The following is an 18,720-nucleotide window of genomic DNA, read 5'->3' as shown; positions in this document are numbered from 1 at the left end:
ATCCAAATATTACTCCTTATCCTAGTGGTTATCATGCATCAATTTATCTCCATCATTTGTGGGAGGTTCAAGGTTCAATCCTTGACCTTGTTAGGATCTTAGATGGCTAGAGGGGGGGGGGTGTGAATAGCCGACCCCAAATCTCGTTCGTTTCATTCTACAAATCAAGGTTAGCGCAGCGGAAATAAAAACAACGAAACAAAGAAAAGAAATCAAACCTCAATACGCGTCAATGTAACAAGGTTCGGAGATGAAACTCCTACTCCTCGGCGTGTCCGTAAGGTGGACGAAGCCTATCAATCCGTCGGTGGATGAGTCCCCGGAAACCCGGCTAATAATCACTCCTTCTGGGTGGAGAAACCTCGCCACAATGTCTTGCAACAGCAAGATGAACAGGAGTACAAGAATACAGCAAGAAACTAAGTACAATACACAAATGTAATAACCCTAGCTTGCCTTCTTGTCGACTGGTTGAAGCAGCAACTTCACGAGACGCCTACAACAGCAGGAACCCAGTCGAAGAAGCTCACACGAAGCTTCGGAACTCAGCAAAGCTCAAGAGCACACCAGCAGCTCAGTAGAAAGAAGAGGAAGAAGAAGAGAGGAACAGTAGCTCTTCAATCACTATTATAACCTGCGAAGAAGACACAGAAGAAACTAGCCGTTGCGTAGCAACGGCTAGGATGTGGACCGATCAGGCTTCATCTTGATCGGTCCACAAGGGTCCTGATCGGTCACAAGACCGATCAGTCCCTTCCCTGATCGGTCATGGACCGATCAGGTCCTTCCCTGATCGGTCCCATGACCCATCAGGCCCTTTCCCTCCTTCTGATCGTCTCCTTCTGATCGATCACTGATCGGTCTGCTGACCGATCAGATAAGCAACAGAATGCTTCTGTTTGGTTACTGATCGATCACCAAACCGATCAGATAACCCAGCGTATCACTGGATCGGTCACCAGACCGATCCAGGTTTAAAGCTCCCAGCCCTAAACCCTACTTGGTCCTGAGAACGAGCTACTGAGCCCTCTCCGACTTCGTCCGGTCCAGAGAACGAGCTACCGAGCCCTCTCTGACCACAGTCCGGAGAACGAGCTACCGAGCCCTCTCCGACTTCCCGTGCCAAGTCTCCATCTTGGTCTTCTCCGTGCCAAGTCTCCATACTTGGACTTTTCCCGTACCAAGCTCCCTGCTTGGACTTTTCACCAGATGTCTGGTCAACCTTGACCCATCTGGATTTCCCTTGCCTGGCTTCACTCACCAGGACTTCCAAACTGCCTAGCTTCACTCACTAGATCTTTTACCTGGCTTCACTCACCAGGGTTTCCCATCTGCCTGGCTTCACTCACCAGGACTTTCAACAACTGCCTAACATCCCAGTTAGGACTTCCCAGTCAAGTATCCGGTCAACCTTGACCTACTTGACTCTTCTTCATCCAACCTGATCAGACCCTGATCAGTATCTCTCCGCATGGACAACTGCACCTGCATTGTCCATGTCTACATGTCTTTCTGTATTGTCAAACACCGAAACCATGACCAAGGTTTACGCTTGGTCAACTAGGTCAACCTTGACCTAGTGAAAATTGCACCAACAATCTCCCCCTTTTTGATGTTTGACAATACTTTTAAGTTAGGCTAATCCAATAGCCTCAACTTTCCTCATGCCACTAGGTAATGAAACATAAGTTACAACCTTACATTTTCCTTCTAAGAAGGCAACCTCCTTCTTAGATAATGAAGGTCTAACTTAAACCCTTCATTCTCCCCTTATTGGCACACCTCAACAAACTCTCCCCCTGAAGAGTAAGTTATCGTTGTTCACAACTTCACTCGTCGTGATAAACAAACTCTCCCACTAACTCCAATGTTCTTCCTTGAACATTCTCTAGACATTCTTCCCCTTTTTGACACACATCAAAAGGAGTGAATCAAGGTCAAGAGTTTCTTCCTAATGAAAGTCCCATACCTTTCATTGAAACCCTTAATTTCCCCCTTGAAACTAAATTCAACAATTAACTTAGTGATAATCCCATATCACTCATCCTCAAAAATTTCGACGAGTAAAAACTCCCCCTAAAAGTCAACTCCTCCTTGACTAATAGGTAAAACTCCCCCTAAAGGTCAACTCCCCCTTGACCATTGCACCAACAATGTTTTGGAGAGTTTCAAACCTTTAGAACTCTAAAGCACCACTCCCATAGTTGCAATTTCAGACAAACAGTCGAAATTCAGCAGGTTGGCACGCCCTGATCGGTCACCAGACCGATCAGGCTCCCTCTGGATCGGTCCAGTGACCGATCCAGGCTCCCCTGGACCGATCAGAAACCCTTCTGATCGGTCCACAAACCTGATAAAGGTCTGATAAGTTCTGATTTCTCTCCACGAAATTCAGAAACCTCTAGAAAATTAAAGAAAATTTCAAAAATTATGAAATTTTGAGGATACACTCCTCATAACATATACTATCATGGAAAAATTGTTTTCTATGAAAATAACTTCCATTTTCAAATCTTGATACAAAGTTCAAAAACTTTGAAATAGCTCAAAGTTAATTCAACTTTGTGTCAACTTTCTCAATGATGAATGCTATCACTAGAAAAGCTTCATCAAGGTTTTTTCAAATCAATTTTGAAATGATTTTAAACCATTTAATTTAGGACCACAATCTTAGGGCTAAATGTATATAACCTGTACATAAGCTTTCCCTATGATCCCCAATTTAGAATTAGGCTCATCTAGGTACAAGAACTATGCACCTTGATCCTAACTCACAATCTTAATATCTCACACACATCTAGGGTGTATCAAACACATCCAAGTCAATTTTGATGTGAGATATGGGTTTAGGTTAGCTTAGGCTAAGTTCTCATGCATTTTCTAAACAACAATTTGATCTCCATATCAAATTGTGTTTTTGTCCTTAAATCAAATTAATTGATTTTAAATGCAAAAGATGATGACATGGTATATAATGATATCATAAGTAAAAACATGTGCCAATGTCATGATGTCATGTCATAAAGTATGAAACTTAAATAGAGCATGACATTTAACTAACCTAAGCATTATCATGACATTTCAAATGATAATAAATTCAATATGATGTCATGACATGGCATATGGCAAACAATACATGGCAAATAATATATAAAGGTATAAAAAATACCTAATTCTAGCCTTAGTTGTCATTTTTGATAGTTTTGATCATTTTGCCATAGGTTCTATATTCCTAAGTGTAATAGACCTAAAATCATATACCAAGGATTTTTAGATCACTATGTGCCAACTAGATTAACTCTAGAAAACTCCTCAAATTTGATTGGCACATTCTAATCACCTTAGGAATAATTTTTCATTTCATTTTCAAGGCTTGATCACACCTTGAAAAATCCTAAAGTGACACCTTTGCCATGATTAGGTTAACTACCTATTCAAGTAAGGTTGACACACTCTAACTCAATCTAGCGTGATGAAATCACGCTCCTAGGAACCCAATACCTATTGGAGCTCATTGGGTTCACTAAATATTCACTAGGGATGACTTCCCTAGCAACCCTCCTAATGACCCTCCTAGGCTTTAAAGCCTTGGTCATTTGGGACTCATCAAGATCCACTCTAGGGGTGACTCCCCTTGTGACCTTGGTGATGGTCTTCCTAGCCCTAGATTTTGTTCCATAATCGAATGGAACATTATGATAAGTGGGCTTGACCACTTGGGACTTAGGTTTGTGACCCAAACCTTTCTTGTCCTTGGACTTGGGTTTTTGACCCCTAGACCCTATATTTGACTTTTCCAAATTTTTAAGGGTCTTTTCTAACATGTCAAGTCTTGACCTCAAGACTTGATTTTCCTTCTTTAATACCTCAAGACTTGATTTGTCATTTTTCTTTGAGGCATTCCTAGGCATGTGTCTAGTTGATTTGGGATTCCTACCTAGGTTTTCCTTAGCCTTAGATGGGTTAATTCTAGGGTTGGCTTTCCTAGTGTTATCCTTATCTAGGCTCACATGTTTGGCACCTAAGCATGTGTATCGATTTCTAATGTTATCATGCTTACCATTATTAACAATAGCAATAAGGCTACTAGCATGTGTCTTATTATTATTGCAATAATGTGCCTTAGAGATTACCTTAGGGTTTGCCTTAGCTCCCCCTATCGATGTGCTCGTCTTCTTGTCCTTGTGAGGTTGCCTCCCCCTCGGATATTGGCTCCGATAATGTCCCCTTCGCTTGCATTGGAAGCACACCACGTGCTCCTTGCTCTTGCGTATCGGGACTCCGGCTTCCTTGATCTTTGGCATCGGTGGAGTCTTCCTAACCCTCTTTGGACACTTACTCTTGTAATGTCCATACTCCCTACACGCAAAGCACATTATGTGTAATTTATTTGAAATTGAAATGCTTGAGTTACCTAGGGTTGAGGATGGATGAAGACTTTCTTCTTCATCCCTTCCGGAGGTAAAAGCTTCTTCCTCTTGCTCCATTCTTGAAGAAGAACTCTCCTCCTCTTCTTCCTTAGATGTTGAGTAGCCCTCAACTTCTAATTCCTCTTCTCCATGATGTGAGCTACTTGGCTCACTTGACTCCTCTTCATGACTTGAAGTGGAGCTTCCCTCATTGAACTTTGGCATTGTTATATCCACCTACCTTACACAAAATGTCATTAGGTAATGAAAATTCAAGAATTTTCGTTACCTCATCGTTGATTGTGGATTGGTGGATTTGCTCCTTTGTCCACTTTTTCTTCTCTAAGGTTTTTCCGTCTTTATCCACCGGATGGGTAAACCCTACTTGCACACAACTCCAATGAACTAGGTTAGTCATAAGAAAGTACTTCATCCTTACCTTCCAAAAAGCGAAGTCGTCGCGATCGTAGAAGGGTGGAATTGTGACGTCTTCTCCAAGTTGATCCATTCTCTAGCTTGTGCTCCCCCGGGTGTTAATCCGTCGAAGAGCAACCTTGCTCTAATACCACTTGTTAGGATCTTAGATGGCTAGAGGGGGGGGGTGTAAATAGCCGACCCCAAATCTCGTTCGTTTCGTTCTACAAATCAAGATTAGCACAGCGGAAATAAAAACAACGAAACAAAGAAAAGAAATCAAACCTCAATACGCGTCGACGTAACGAGGTTCGGAGATGAAACTCTTACTCCTCGGCGTGTCTGTAAGGTGGACGAAGCCTATCAATCCGTCGGTGGATGAGTCCCCGGAAACCCGGTTAATAATCACTCCTTCTGGGTGGAGAAACCTCGCCACAATGTCTTGCAATAGCAAGATGAACAGGAGTACAAGAATACAGCAAGAAACTAAGTACAATACACAAATGTAATAACCCTAGCTTGCCTTCTTGTCGACTGGTTGAAGCAGCAACTTCACGAGACGCCTACAACAGCAGGAACCCAGTCGAAGAAGCTCACACGAAGCTTCGGAACTCAGCAAAGCTCAAGAGCACACCAGTAGCTCAGTAGAAAGAAGAGGAAGAAGAAGAGAGGAACAGTAGCTCTTCAATCCCTTTTATAACCTGCGAAGAAGACACAGAAGAAACTAGCCGTTGCGTAGCAACGGCTAGGATGTGGACCGATCAGGCTTCATCCTGATCGGTCCACAAGGGTCCTGATCGGTCACAAGACCGATCAGGCCCTTCCTTGATTGGTCATGGACCGATTAGGTCCTTCCCTGATCGGTCCCATGACCCATCAGGCCCTTTCCCTCCTTCTGATCGTCTCCTTCTGATCGATCACTGATCGGTCTGCTGACCGATCAGATAAGCAACAGAATGCTTCTGTTTGGTTACTGATCGGTCACCAGACCGATCAGATAACCCAGCGTATCACTGGATCGGTCACCAGACCGATCCAGGTTTAGAGCTCCCAGCCCTAAACCCTACTTGTTCCTGAGAACGAGCTACCGAGCCCTCTCCGACTTCGTCCGGTCCAGAGAACGAGCTACCGAGCCCTCTCTGACCACAGTCCGGAGAACGAGCTACCGAGCCCTCTCCGACTTCCCGTGCCAAGTCTCCATCTTGGTCTTCTCCGTGCCAAGTCTCCATACTTGGACTTTTCCCGTACCAAGCTCCCTGCTTGGACTTTTCACCAGATGTTTGGTCAACCTTGACCCATCTGGATTTCCCTTGCCTGGCTTCACTCACCAGGACTTCCAAACTGCCTAGCTTCACTCACTAGATCTTTTACCTGGCTTCACTCACCAGGGTTTCCCATCTGCCCGGCTTCACTCACCAGGACTTTCTCCAACTGCCTAACATCCCAGTTAGGACTTCCCAGTCAAGTATCCGGTCAACCTTGACCTACTTGACTCTTCTTCATCCAACCTGATCAGACCCTGATCAGTATCTCTCCGCATGGACAACTGCACCTACCTTGTCCATGTTTACATGTCTTTCTGTATTGTCAAACATCGAAACCATGACCAAGGTTTACGCTTGGTCAACTAGGTCAACCTTGACCTAGTGGAAATTGCACCAACAGACCTCACCTCTTCTTATTCTATATTTTTGTTTTTATTTTCCCTTTTCTCTTATTCTTTTCATTTCTATGCTCTAAGGAAAAAAAATAATATTCATATACCTATCTTATAATTTCGTGGGTGTTACAGTTTATAGCCTTGAGGGCAATTTAGTCTTTTACCTTTTCAGTTTAGGGTTTAGATTTTTTTTCTTATAATTTAACTATACAAAGGCCTTGTACTCTTTATTTCTCAATCAATTTTGGATTCAATAATATAGTTAGATTTTCCTTCTCTTAATTTCTACATAGTATCAGAGCAAGGTTCTCCTTTTCTGACCTAATTTTTTCTTCCGCCTCCTATTGTTGTTGCCATCTCGTACTATTGCTGTTGATTTTGACGTCGTTATTTATTTTTTGTCCTGCTTCTATTGATTTTGGTGCCGACTTTCTGTTTTTTCGATTTCGACACCGACGTCCTGTGCTGCCAATTTCGGTGTCGACATTCTTTTCTGCAGATTTTGATGTCGACACACTATGTTGACAATTTTGGCACTGACGTTCTTTTCTACTAATTTCAACATTGACGTCAGTTTTTATGGATTATACAAATGTGTATCCTTACAGTTTGGTTATTCTAAGAATTATTCTTTCTGTCATCATGCCTGGTCGTGTAAATGCTTCATGAAAATTTGATTCGTCTATGTTTAAGCAGTTTCAACAGTTCCTTGCTTCATAGTCCTCTGCCATGTCAGCTTTCTCTCATATATATTTGTCATCGTCTGGTATTGTCACGCCCCGGGGGAGTCCCTGTCCGAAGAAATTTCGACAACATCTCCCCTGTATGGCGGACAATCTGAAACTTTCTACATCGCCCCCAGGGCCACACATACATCGGCCAACACGGCCGGAACAATAACAATAATAAATAAGTAACAATCACTCCATCCACGCAGTTTAATAGTGAACAACTAAAGCAAACCCTAAACCCTAAACCCTAAACTCAAAAACAAACCCTACTCAACTACACTCATAAAGTACAAAACCGACGATAAAATCAACTCACCTCTTCTGTCGTCTAGGCAGACATGTAGTAAAACAAGTCCAAATAAAACTCATCGACATTATCCATGAGGTAATACTAATACAAGTCCAAAGTATCAAAAGACCAAAACAAGTCTAAACAAGAAAAACTAAAAGTTCATCACACGTCCTCGTGGACTGCAGGGGACTAGCGACTGGAACTCTCCGGACAGCATCAACCTGAAAATAACAACGGAAGAGGGTGTGAGTCCAACACTCAGCGGGTATCAATTGATATGCATAATAAAGAATATAACAACTAGCACTAATCATGCGTACAATCTCCTGTTATAAGAAAGATAAATGCAATTGAAGAATGTAGGAGAAAAACTGTACTAACCAGGACCAAGGTATAAGGATAACAGGGTCATCAGACCAAGAGTGTCATAATCCTGTATGTATGTCAATCATATGCATCCATATAAATGCAGCAAGTAAATGCAACAAACACAAGCAATAAATGCATCATGCATATGATGCAAATGTCATGGTCACCCCTGACGCCAGTCAGCCATCTCACACACAATGGTGAGACAGAGTGGGTAGGGCTGTGACAACCGTGCACTCTGCCATCACTACTCCTGATGAGTGACCGAATGGACGGGATGCTGTCGGAGTACACACATACTCCTACCCCAAATCATAAATGGGGGAGCGCAATGCTCTCATCTCCCGGTACATCATGACGGGGAGGGATCCCTGACGTGTTATCACGCTGCGTCACACTACCCATGAGCGGACCAACAGAGCACAGAACAGAGTAAAACTGACGTGCTACCACGCTGCGTCACGCTACCCATGAGCGGACTAACGGAGCACCGACAAAGATGAAACTGGCGATGTGCTCAACAATAATGGAGCAGACGATTGCGCAGCATGCAATCATGCGAATGGTGCATGACACTAAGCATGGCAAAAATCCAGAACAGCATAACAATATCCATACATAAATATAAAATGTGTACCATAGGAAAATGAATCAAATCAAGGTACACAGACCAGATAAGATATCAAAAACCCTAGGTCCTGAACATGATAAATAACATGGTTATGTCACTACCTCTATAAATATGCATAATCAGGTAAATATTAACATGAGGTGCATGACAAATAAACAAACAAGCATGTAACAGGTCAGGTAGTGATCAACCGAAACAGATAAGAAAACACAATCGTTGCTATTTGTTAAAGACATTATTATGCATATCAAATGACATAAAGTCAAAGTACCCGCCTCCAATTGAAAAGGCCAATCTGGTCCAAATACGACGTCGAGATACTCGTCTCGCGTCAAAGTCCTGTGTCACGAATAGAAATACATTTTATTTAGCAACAATTCTTCTAAATAGCTAAAGAAAATCTTAAATCCTAAATTAGGGCAAAATCCTAATCATATTACCATCATTCTTCCCACAAGAATTAATCTACACATCATCATCTATCTAAAATAATCGAATCAAAATCATGACCTATAGCATATATCAAATGCCCTACACCTTACCTTACTTCTTACCTAGATTCACAGTCGTTGCAGGAATCCAGTAGCTACGGAATGGAGTGGCTGCCAAAATCGAGATAGCTACTGGAAACCAAGAAAGCACCATAGTGACCAATTAACCCACTAAGCACAAAAATTAGAAATCATATTCCTACATGTCTTACCCCAATTCTTTTCCTCTTCGACAGATGCTTCATGAAAATTTGATTCGTCTATGTTTAAGCAGTTTCAACAATTCCTTGCTTCATAGCCCTCTGCCATGTCAGCTTTCTCTCATATATATTTGTCATCATCTGGTATTTCAGATATATCTTCGTCCTTATGGATTTTGGACTCTAGTGCCTCCCATTATATGTCATCCAATTTGTCATCTTTTATTTCTTTTTCTCCCAGTTCATCTATATCTATTGTGACTGCTAATGGTACTCTAATGTCATTAGTAGGTGTTGGTTTAATTGTTACATCTTCTTTATTTCTAACTAATGTTTATTATATTCCAAGTCTTACTCTAAATCTTGTTTCTGTTAGTCAATTATGTGAGTCTGGATACCTAGTCTATTTTTCTTCATACAATTGTTATGTTCAGGACCCGCGATCTCAGAGGCTGATTGGGACCGGTCATAGGCAAGGAGGACTCTATATTTTGGATCAACTCAAAGTACCAGAAGTTGTAGCTTCAAGTGTAGATTTATCATCTTTTCATTTGAGTCGTTCATTTTCTGATTTTTATTTGTGGCACTCCCGTTTAGGTCATATTTCAGCGTCTCATTTGCAGATTTTAGCTTCTATAAGAGTATTAGGACCTTTAAAAAGTTCTGATATTTCTGATTGTAGTGGTTGTAAACTGGCTAAATTTTCTACCTTACTATTTTCTAAAAGTCTTTCTTTTTCTTCTGCTACATTTGATCTTTTTCATTCAGATGTGTGGGGACCCTCTCCTATTCCTACAAAAGGATATTCAAGGTATTATGTTTCCTTTATTAATGATTGCACTCGTTACTCTTGGGTTTATCTTATGAAACATACGTCTAATTATCTTACAATTTTCAATAACTTTAGAGCTCTTGTGAAAACTCATCATTCTAGTATCATAAAGTGTTTCCATTGTGATTTAGGAGGTGAATACGTTTTGAATCAATTTTCACATTTACTAGCTTCTGATAGTACTATTCATTAAACCTCGTGTACAAATAATCCTGAATAAAATGGCGTGGCTGAACGGAAAACATAGACATCTTGTTAAAATAACCCGTTCATTTTTATTGTCTGCTAGTGCTCCTAGTGCCTTTTGGGGGGAAGCAATCCTTACTGCTGCTCATATCATTAATAGAATTTCAACCTCACACAATTCAGGTTTGTCACCTTTTGAAAAATTATATGGGTATGCTCCTGTCTATTTCTCTTTGCATGTTTTTGGTTGTACTTGCTTTGTCCTTCCTCCACATGCAAAGCGTAATAAGTTAGACTCTCGGTCTGCTCTTTGTATCTTTTTGGGTTATGGTATTAGTCAAAAAGGATATCGTTGTTTTGTTCCTGTTAGTCAAAAATTATATGTCTCTTGTCATGTTGTGTTTCTTGAACATATTTCATTCTTTTCTATTCCTGCTAGTTCATATAATATAACAAAGTCAGATCTACTTTGCATTGATCCTTTCAATACCGACACTAAGGAAGCTTCACCCACAGCTCCTACTAGTAGCTCATCTAAATCTGGTACTTTGGTTCCCAACATATCCGCTTCACATGCTCCTCCTTCTGTCACCATCCAATCATCTCTTGAGATTACGGATGATCCTTCTCTCCACCGTCGTCAATCCACTCGTGTTTGTAAGTCTACTAAACTACCAGATTTTACTTACTCTTGTTATTCTCATTCTTTTGCTTCATTTGTTGTATCTATTCATTATCTTTCTGAGCCCGTATCCTATAGAGAAACTATTTGTAATCCACTTTGACAGAGTGCTATGGTTGAGGAACTAACTGCTTTGCATCAAATTCATACATGGGATTTGGTCCCATTGCCATCAGGAAAACATACCATTGGTTCTCGTTAAGTATATAAGATCAAAACTAAATCTGATGGATCTATTGAACGATACAAAGTTCGTCTTGTTGCTAAAGGTTATTCTTAGGAGTATGACATGAATTATGAGGAAACATTTACTCTTGTTGCAAAAATGACGACTGTTCGTACTCTGATTGTCGTTGTTTCTGTTTGTCGATGGAGAATATCTCAGATGGATGTCAAGAATGCATTTCTAAATGATGATCTTCATGAAGAAGTTTATATGATATCTCCTCCTGATATTTCACACTAACCTGGTGAACTTTGCAAGCTTCGTAAAGCACTTTATGGTCTCAAACAAGCACCTCGTGCTTGGTTTGAGAAATTCTCTACAGTGATTACTTCGTTTGATTTTCATCCTAGTAATCATGATTCAACATTGTTTGTTAGATGTACGAGTGTAGGTTATATTCTTTTATCATTATATGTTGATGACATGATTATTACTGGTGATGATTCAGATGGAATTATTTCCTTGAAATCTTAGTTGACTCATTGTTTTGCTATGAAAGACTTGGGTATACTATGCTACTTTTTGGGCATTGAGGTTGCTTATTCCCCAAAATGTTATCTTTTATCTCAGTTAGTGGTGGATCCAGACAAAAAAGGAAGAGGGTGCTCAAAGAAGGGAGCTGGAGCTTGTCTTCCATCTCGTTGCCCCTCGGACTGCAGCATACTGGTGGAATTTTTCGGGAGCAAGCGGGTGCTCAAGCACACCCTTGCTTCCCCTAGATCCACCACTGATCTAAGTCAAAGTATATATTTGATCTGTTTGAGCGTGCTTGTCTTACTGATAATAGGGTTGTTGATACTCCTATTGAGACTAATGCTCGATATTCTCCATCTAATGACTCACCTTTGTCGGATCCTAGTTTGTACAGAACTATTGTTGGAAGCTTAGTTTATCTCACCGTGACTCGTCCAGATATTGCGTATGCTGTTCATGTGGTTAGTCAATTTGTCGCTACACCAACTACAGTTCATTGAGCTGCTGTTCTTTGTATTCTCAAGTATCTTTGGGGCACTCAATTTCATAGCCTTTTATTTCCTTCTGTTGGAGTGTATACTGAAAGCCTAAGTTTTGTAAACATTCATTATGAATAAAGAATCACATTTGGTCTAATTATCTATATTTGTTTGTAGTTGTTCATTTAATTTATATTGTAGATAACATAGTATGTGGTGTCACATACAGAAGATGATGTTATCAGTACCTTATAAATTATAAACAGTAGCTCACGACCAGAATGGAAAGGAATAAACCATTAGAAGGTCGTAGTGTAATTAAGTATTAGTTTATCTTGACTATATAATTACACTAGTACACTCAGAGTGTATTGAGTAGGACCATTTGAGGTCGTTCCTTTTATACTGACTTTATAAAGGAACAAAGACCTCAGTTATTATGGAAGTGTGTGCTCTTAATCCTAATATAATAACAAGCACATATGTTTGATATTTATTTCTTTAATTTATCAATGGGTGAGATTTAGTTCGATGAATCAATAAACCCGATAAATTAGGAAATGGTATCACTCATAGTGTGTGTTGTTGATTATAGAAGGAAGCGTGTCCTAGTGATACTAGGTTGATAATGTCCTCAAGAGGAGCTCATAAAGATTGTCATGTTAAACCTGCGGTGGACTTAGTCCGACATGATAATAAGGTTGAGTGGTACTACTCTTGGACTTAGATATTAATTAAATGAGTTGTCAGTAACTCACTTAATTAGTGGACATTCGATATCTTAAACACATGGAGACTAACACACTCATAATAAGAAGGAGCCCAAAAATGTAATTTGGGATTGGTGCGGTAGTTCAATGATAGTTCTCTAGTGGAATGAATTATCATTGATAAAATTAAGTTGTGTGTTCGGGGCGAACACGGGATGCTTAATTTTATCGGGAGACCAAAACCAATTCCTCCTCTCGGTCCCTATCGTAGCCTCTTATTTATAGAGTTCTATACCCACCTATACCCACCTTCTATACCCACCAATAAGGGGCCGGCCAAGCTAGCTTGGGAACCAAGCTAGGGCAGGCCGGCCCTAGCTTGAACCCAAGCTAGTAGGGCCGGCCAAAATAAATTAAAAAAGAAATTTAATTTTAATTTTTATTATAATGTGGAAGATATAATTTAAAGAGAATTAGAATTAAAATATCTCTCTTGTAAAAGATTTACAAAAGATTAAAGAAAGAGATTAGATCTCTTTCCTTATTTGTAGATTGGAGGGATGTTTTATTTTCTCTTTAAAATTATTCACATGTTAATAAAATTAAAATTATAGATATTTCCTTTTATTAACCATGAAGAGATTTTAAAGAGAAATTTTATTTTTTAAAATTTCCGGAAACAAATTAGGAAGTTTTAATTGTTGATTAAAACTTGTCCTCTTTTGTTTTCCAATGATGTGGCCGACCACTTGAAATTGATTTGGGAAATTTTATTTTATTTCTCTCAATTAAATCAAGTCAAGGAAATTAAGGAAAATTTATTGTAATTAAATTTCCTAATTTGCCTAGGCCAAGGAATATAAAAGAAGGGGTGAGGGTGCCTTCATGGGACACAACCTCTATTGTTTTCTCTCCCTTTTTCCTTGGTGTTGTGGCCGGCCATTACCCTCTCCCTCTCTTCCTCTTGTGGTGGCCGAATACTTCATCTCTCTTGGAGTTCTTGTGGTGGCCGGATACTACTTGGAGAAGAAGAAGAAGAAGGAGAGAAAGTTAGCATCTCTTGGAGCTTGGTTAGTATTTTGGTTTTTCTCCTTGGTAAAGCTTTTCTTTTGTGGCCGAACCTTGCTTGGAGGAGAAGAAGGTGGTTGGTGGTTTCTCATCTTGGAAGATCGTTGCACACACAACGTCCGAGGTTAGAAGAGGAATACGGTAGAAGATCAAGAGGTTTTTTCTACAAGGTATAACTAGTAATTTCTATTTCCGCATCATGCTAGTTATTTATGGAAATAATACCAAATACAAAAGGCTTACGTTCTAGTATTTCGAATATGTTTTTTCGAAGTTGTGTTCTTTTGTTTCTTTCTTTTCCTTGTGATTTGATTGTTCTCTTTGTTAACCTAAAGTTATTTTAGGAAATTAAATATTAGCTTTCTATTAAAGGTTTTGTCTAGTCGGTGGTGGTTGCTCCCATATCCAAGAAGGCCATGTGCCTCGCCACGTCAGTACTGGGAACCTTTTATGGAAATTAGTATTTAATGGAATTAATAACTTAAGGAGACTTGGGTCAAACGTGTTAAGTTCCGCAGGAGATCCAAGTTAAAACCTAAAAGAACAAATAGATTAAGTTTTGGATCAAACGTGTTAAGTTCCGCAGGCGATCCAAAATTTAATTTAAAAGAACACATGGTAGCTAGGAAAAAGGTTCAGACCTTTGTACAAAATTTTTGTACAGTGGAACCTCTAGGTTTTCCGAGTAGCAACCAACACCTTCTACTTCATTTCTTGAGCTGCGTGCATACTCTGATGCGGATTGGGCTAGTGATCCTACGGATCGCAAATCTACCACTGGCTTCTGCATTTTTCTTGGTGATTCCCTCATTTCTTTGAAGAGTAAAAACAAGATGTTATTTCTAGACCTTCCACAGAAGCTGAGTATCGTGCCATGACCTCAACTACTTGTGAGATAATTTGGTTGCATTGGTTGCTTGCGAATATGGGTATCTCTCTTCATCAACCTACTCCGTTATATTGTGATAATCAGAGTGTTATTCAAATTATGCGCAATTCAGTTTTTCATGATCAAACGAAGCATATTGAAATTGATTGTCATATTACTCGTCACCATCTTCAGATTGACACCATCACATTGCCTTTTGTTCCTTCAAAATTACAGATTACTGATATATTTACCAAGGCTCATTCCGCTTCGTGCTTCCGATTTTTATGTGACAAACTCTCAATGCTTCTGGCTATAACATCGTGAGTTTGAGGGGATGTTAGATTATATAATTTATATTATATAATCTATTAGAATTATTTATTTATAGTTTTGAGGGTAATTTAATCTTTTACCTTTTCAGTTTAGGATTTAGATTTAGTCTTTTACCTTTTCAGTTTAGGCTACGTTTGGTTGAGTGTAATGTAATCTAGCTTGTAATATAATTAAATTTGTAATGTAATGTAATGTAATCTTGATTACATTACTACGTTTGGTAATGTAATGTATGTAATCTTTGATTACAAAGGTGATTACATTCTTTTGTTTGGTGTCCATTATTTTTTATAAGGAATGTAATTCATATTATTATAAAATGACAAAAATATCTTATGACCTCTATCGGCGGTCGTCACACCTCTGGCGGAGTTTGCGGCAGCCATCGGCAACCAGCCGCCGCCGCCACCGTCGGTCACCGCAGCAGGCCACCGTCTTCGCCAATCGGCGGCCGGCGACGGCCGGTGACGGCTGGCGACGGGCGGCGGCCGGCGGCCGGCGGCCGGCGACCGGCGGCGGCGGCCGGCGACGAAGGTCGGCGACCAGTGGCGGGCGGCGGTCGATAACAGACTAGGGGTATATTCGGCATTTAAACTTTGGTGAAACAATGACCTCGTAATGTTTAAATTTTGTAATCCAGATTACATTACATTACAAGTTTTAAATCAAACCAAACAAAATAATCGACTTTGTAATATAATCTAGATTACATTACAAGGTAGATTACATGCTACCAAACACAGCCTTAGGATTTAAATTTTTTTTTTATAATTAACTATATAAAAATCTTGTACTATTTATTTCTCAATTAATTTTTGAATTCAATAATATGATTAATTTTTTCTTCTCTTTCCTAATTAGGTCCGTTCAAATAATAGGAAAAGGGTGCTAGTACAGTTTAAACGGCTTCTGACTGACGATTCAACCTATCTGGTGATCGCCATCTACTTAGCCTAGAGGTTCTATATCCGATTGGACATGGATTTCAATTGAATCTGAATGAGTTGGCTCAAGGACGTGTCACTTAAATTGATTCTCTCTGGACTCCAACACCTACTTTGCCGTATCAAGTCCCATAAATTTGCCTCCTCGGCATCTATAAATAGATAGCTTAAAAATTATGTCAATATTATAATTTTTTTAATATTTGCACATTACAGTTGTAGAGAACCTAAAGTGAAGGAGCATTAATTTATTGGCTAGTTTTGTCACTCTACAAATCAATGATAAATTATTTGCTTTGATTATCGACGGCAGAACCATGAAATTGCTTAGTTGTGGATCATCCGTTATCCATACATGATAAATGATCGATGGAAGTTAGAGATATGTCTTTACTTAATTCTGCAATGAGCATAAATCCTCTTAATTTTTGTATGCGTTCATTTTTTGATGCTCTTTAGCGCTAATATAAAAGACGAAAGAATAATTTACTTTCTGCTCACCACATAATTGTGTGAATTTGAGAAAGATGGCTGAGTCTTTATGTATATATTTTTTAATTTATTTTAATAATTGATAAATTTTTTTTTTATAAAATTAGATCGATCATCTCTGCTTAATTATTTTTTATTTAGTGTTAATATAGCACGATTAATATAACTATAAATATTTTTTCTAAACTTAATTGTAATAATATTCTATCCATTACGAATAATAAATATATATTAATCCATATACATATCTATAAAACCAGATCAATAAGTAATTACATACATGCACAACTATATTTAGGTAGTCTATAAATGTCAACTACTGGTTACTGTTTAAAGTTTTGCCCCGAGACTAAGTTGTGAACGGCCCCAAGTTATTACTCATGCCATCGTTTTTCGATGCTCAGTTACGATATATTTATATAAATTTTTTCTTCAAATAATGAAACATATAATTATAGAATATTAAATTTTTGGGATATCCATTATCACATCCCAAGGATATATTTATCCATCAAATCAAACAATATTCTCTAGTGACAATATGAGAAATATAATATCGAACTCAGATCAAGTAAAATAACAACAATACAATATAAAACCAACTAGATACAAATGATAATACGTGTATGTATACATATATAAGTGTGCATATTAAACTAATAAAAAAAATAACCAACAACATAAACATTTGATACAAAAAGAAAATTAAAATTTCAAACAGCAAAATGTGATAGAACCTTGAGTATGGCTAGATGAGGGGGGGGGGGGGGTTAATAGCCTTTCTTGATTTTTCACCTACAATTTGTTAGCGGAAACACAAAAAGAAATGAAAATGAAAAATAATAAGAGAACACGGCTAACTCTTCAATTTACTTGGTCTCCACCTCCTTGAGGTGACTAATCCAAGGCACACACACACCCAAGCAAGCTCCACTAAGATCTTCTCCTTTTCAATCCAAGAGTGATGGTGGAGAAACCTTTACAAGATGATCTCCTCCTTTTACAAGGTTTTGATGAGCTTAGGGAGGAGAGAATAAGAGTAGTAAGACTAGAAGATCACTTGGAAAGCTTAAACAGTAATTTGAATCAGTTAAGTTTTTCTTTCCAAGCTCTCAACTTTATATACAGTATGCTTGAATTCGCGACATCAGTCGACTGCTAAAACATGTAGTCGACTGGTATCACACAACGGCTACTGTTTCAATCAAATCTGCGGAGATCCTGTGCGTCATCATCCCAACGGCATTATACCAGTCGACTGCTGAAACATGCAGTCGACTGCATGTTTCATCAGTCGACTGGTGGCTGTGGACCGAGCGAACAGAATTCCTCTGTTCGCTCCCAGTCGACTGCATCAGTTGACTGGTGTCCGGAGTTGCTCTTGAAGTCTTTCTCCTCAGCCTTTGTCCCTCAGATGCACTCAAGCCTGCAGCTAATCTTCGTGCCATCCTTCACATTGCCTTGAGATTCACTTCCCTTCACTCCGTTTGCTTTTTGTCCGTAGTCCATCGGATGCACCATCCTTCCCCAATCTTCAAGAACATGAGCCATGAAACTTTCCAAGCTTGTGCAGTCTACCAAGTCCTGCATAACTTAAGTACATATTAGAACCAATGTAAAGTCTAACTTAAACCCTATGCCACACACAACAAAAACAAAGATCACTTATTTAATCCTAGGTCGATTGTATCAACAATCTCCCCCTTTTTTGATGTGTGACAATATGTTTAAGTTAGACATAAAACCAACTTTGAAAGTTACAATCATAATATAGACATGAAACATAACTTTGATATTTGTTATCATGAAACATAAACTTATGAAAAATATAAACTCATATCTTTGAAGATTGTAAGCATGATTTAAATCATGAACCATAAGGCATAACGAGATCCACACACACTCCCCCTTAATACATACTATATTAAAAACATTATAATCTAAAACTTCCCCTTAACATATGCTCTATCAAAAGTATTTTTAACTTAAACTTGTTGTATCCTCCCTCTTTGACATACATCAAAAAAAAAAAAAAAAAAAAAAAAAAGAAGAAACAACAATTTCATCGAACCATGACAATAGTAAACCGAAGCATATGTGTACATGAATAGTTACAAATAAAAACATATAATCATAAATTAACAATAATACCAGAAACATAACTAGCATGCATAGTTAGAAATATAAAAGGTTTTAAACAACATAGGAAAAAGAGTGAATAATATC

The sequence above is a fragment of the Zingiber officinale genome, chromosome 9A (assembly GCF_018446385.1).
Source record: "Zingiber officinale cultivar Zhangliang chromosome 9A, Zo_v1.1, whole genome shotgun sequence".
Taxonomy (NCBI): Eukaryota; Viridiplantae; Streptophyta; class Magnoliopsida; order Zingiberales; family Zingiberaceae; genus Zingiber; species Zingiber officinale.
Note: the sequence above shows the minus strand (reverse complement) of the source record.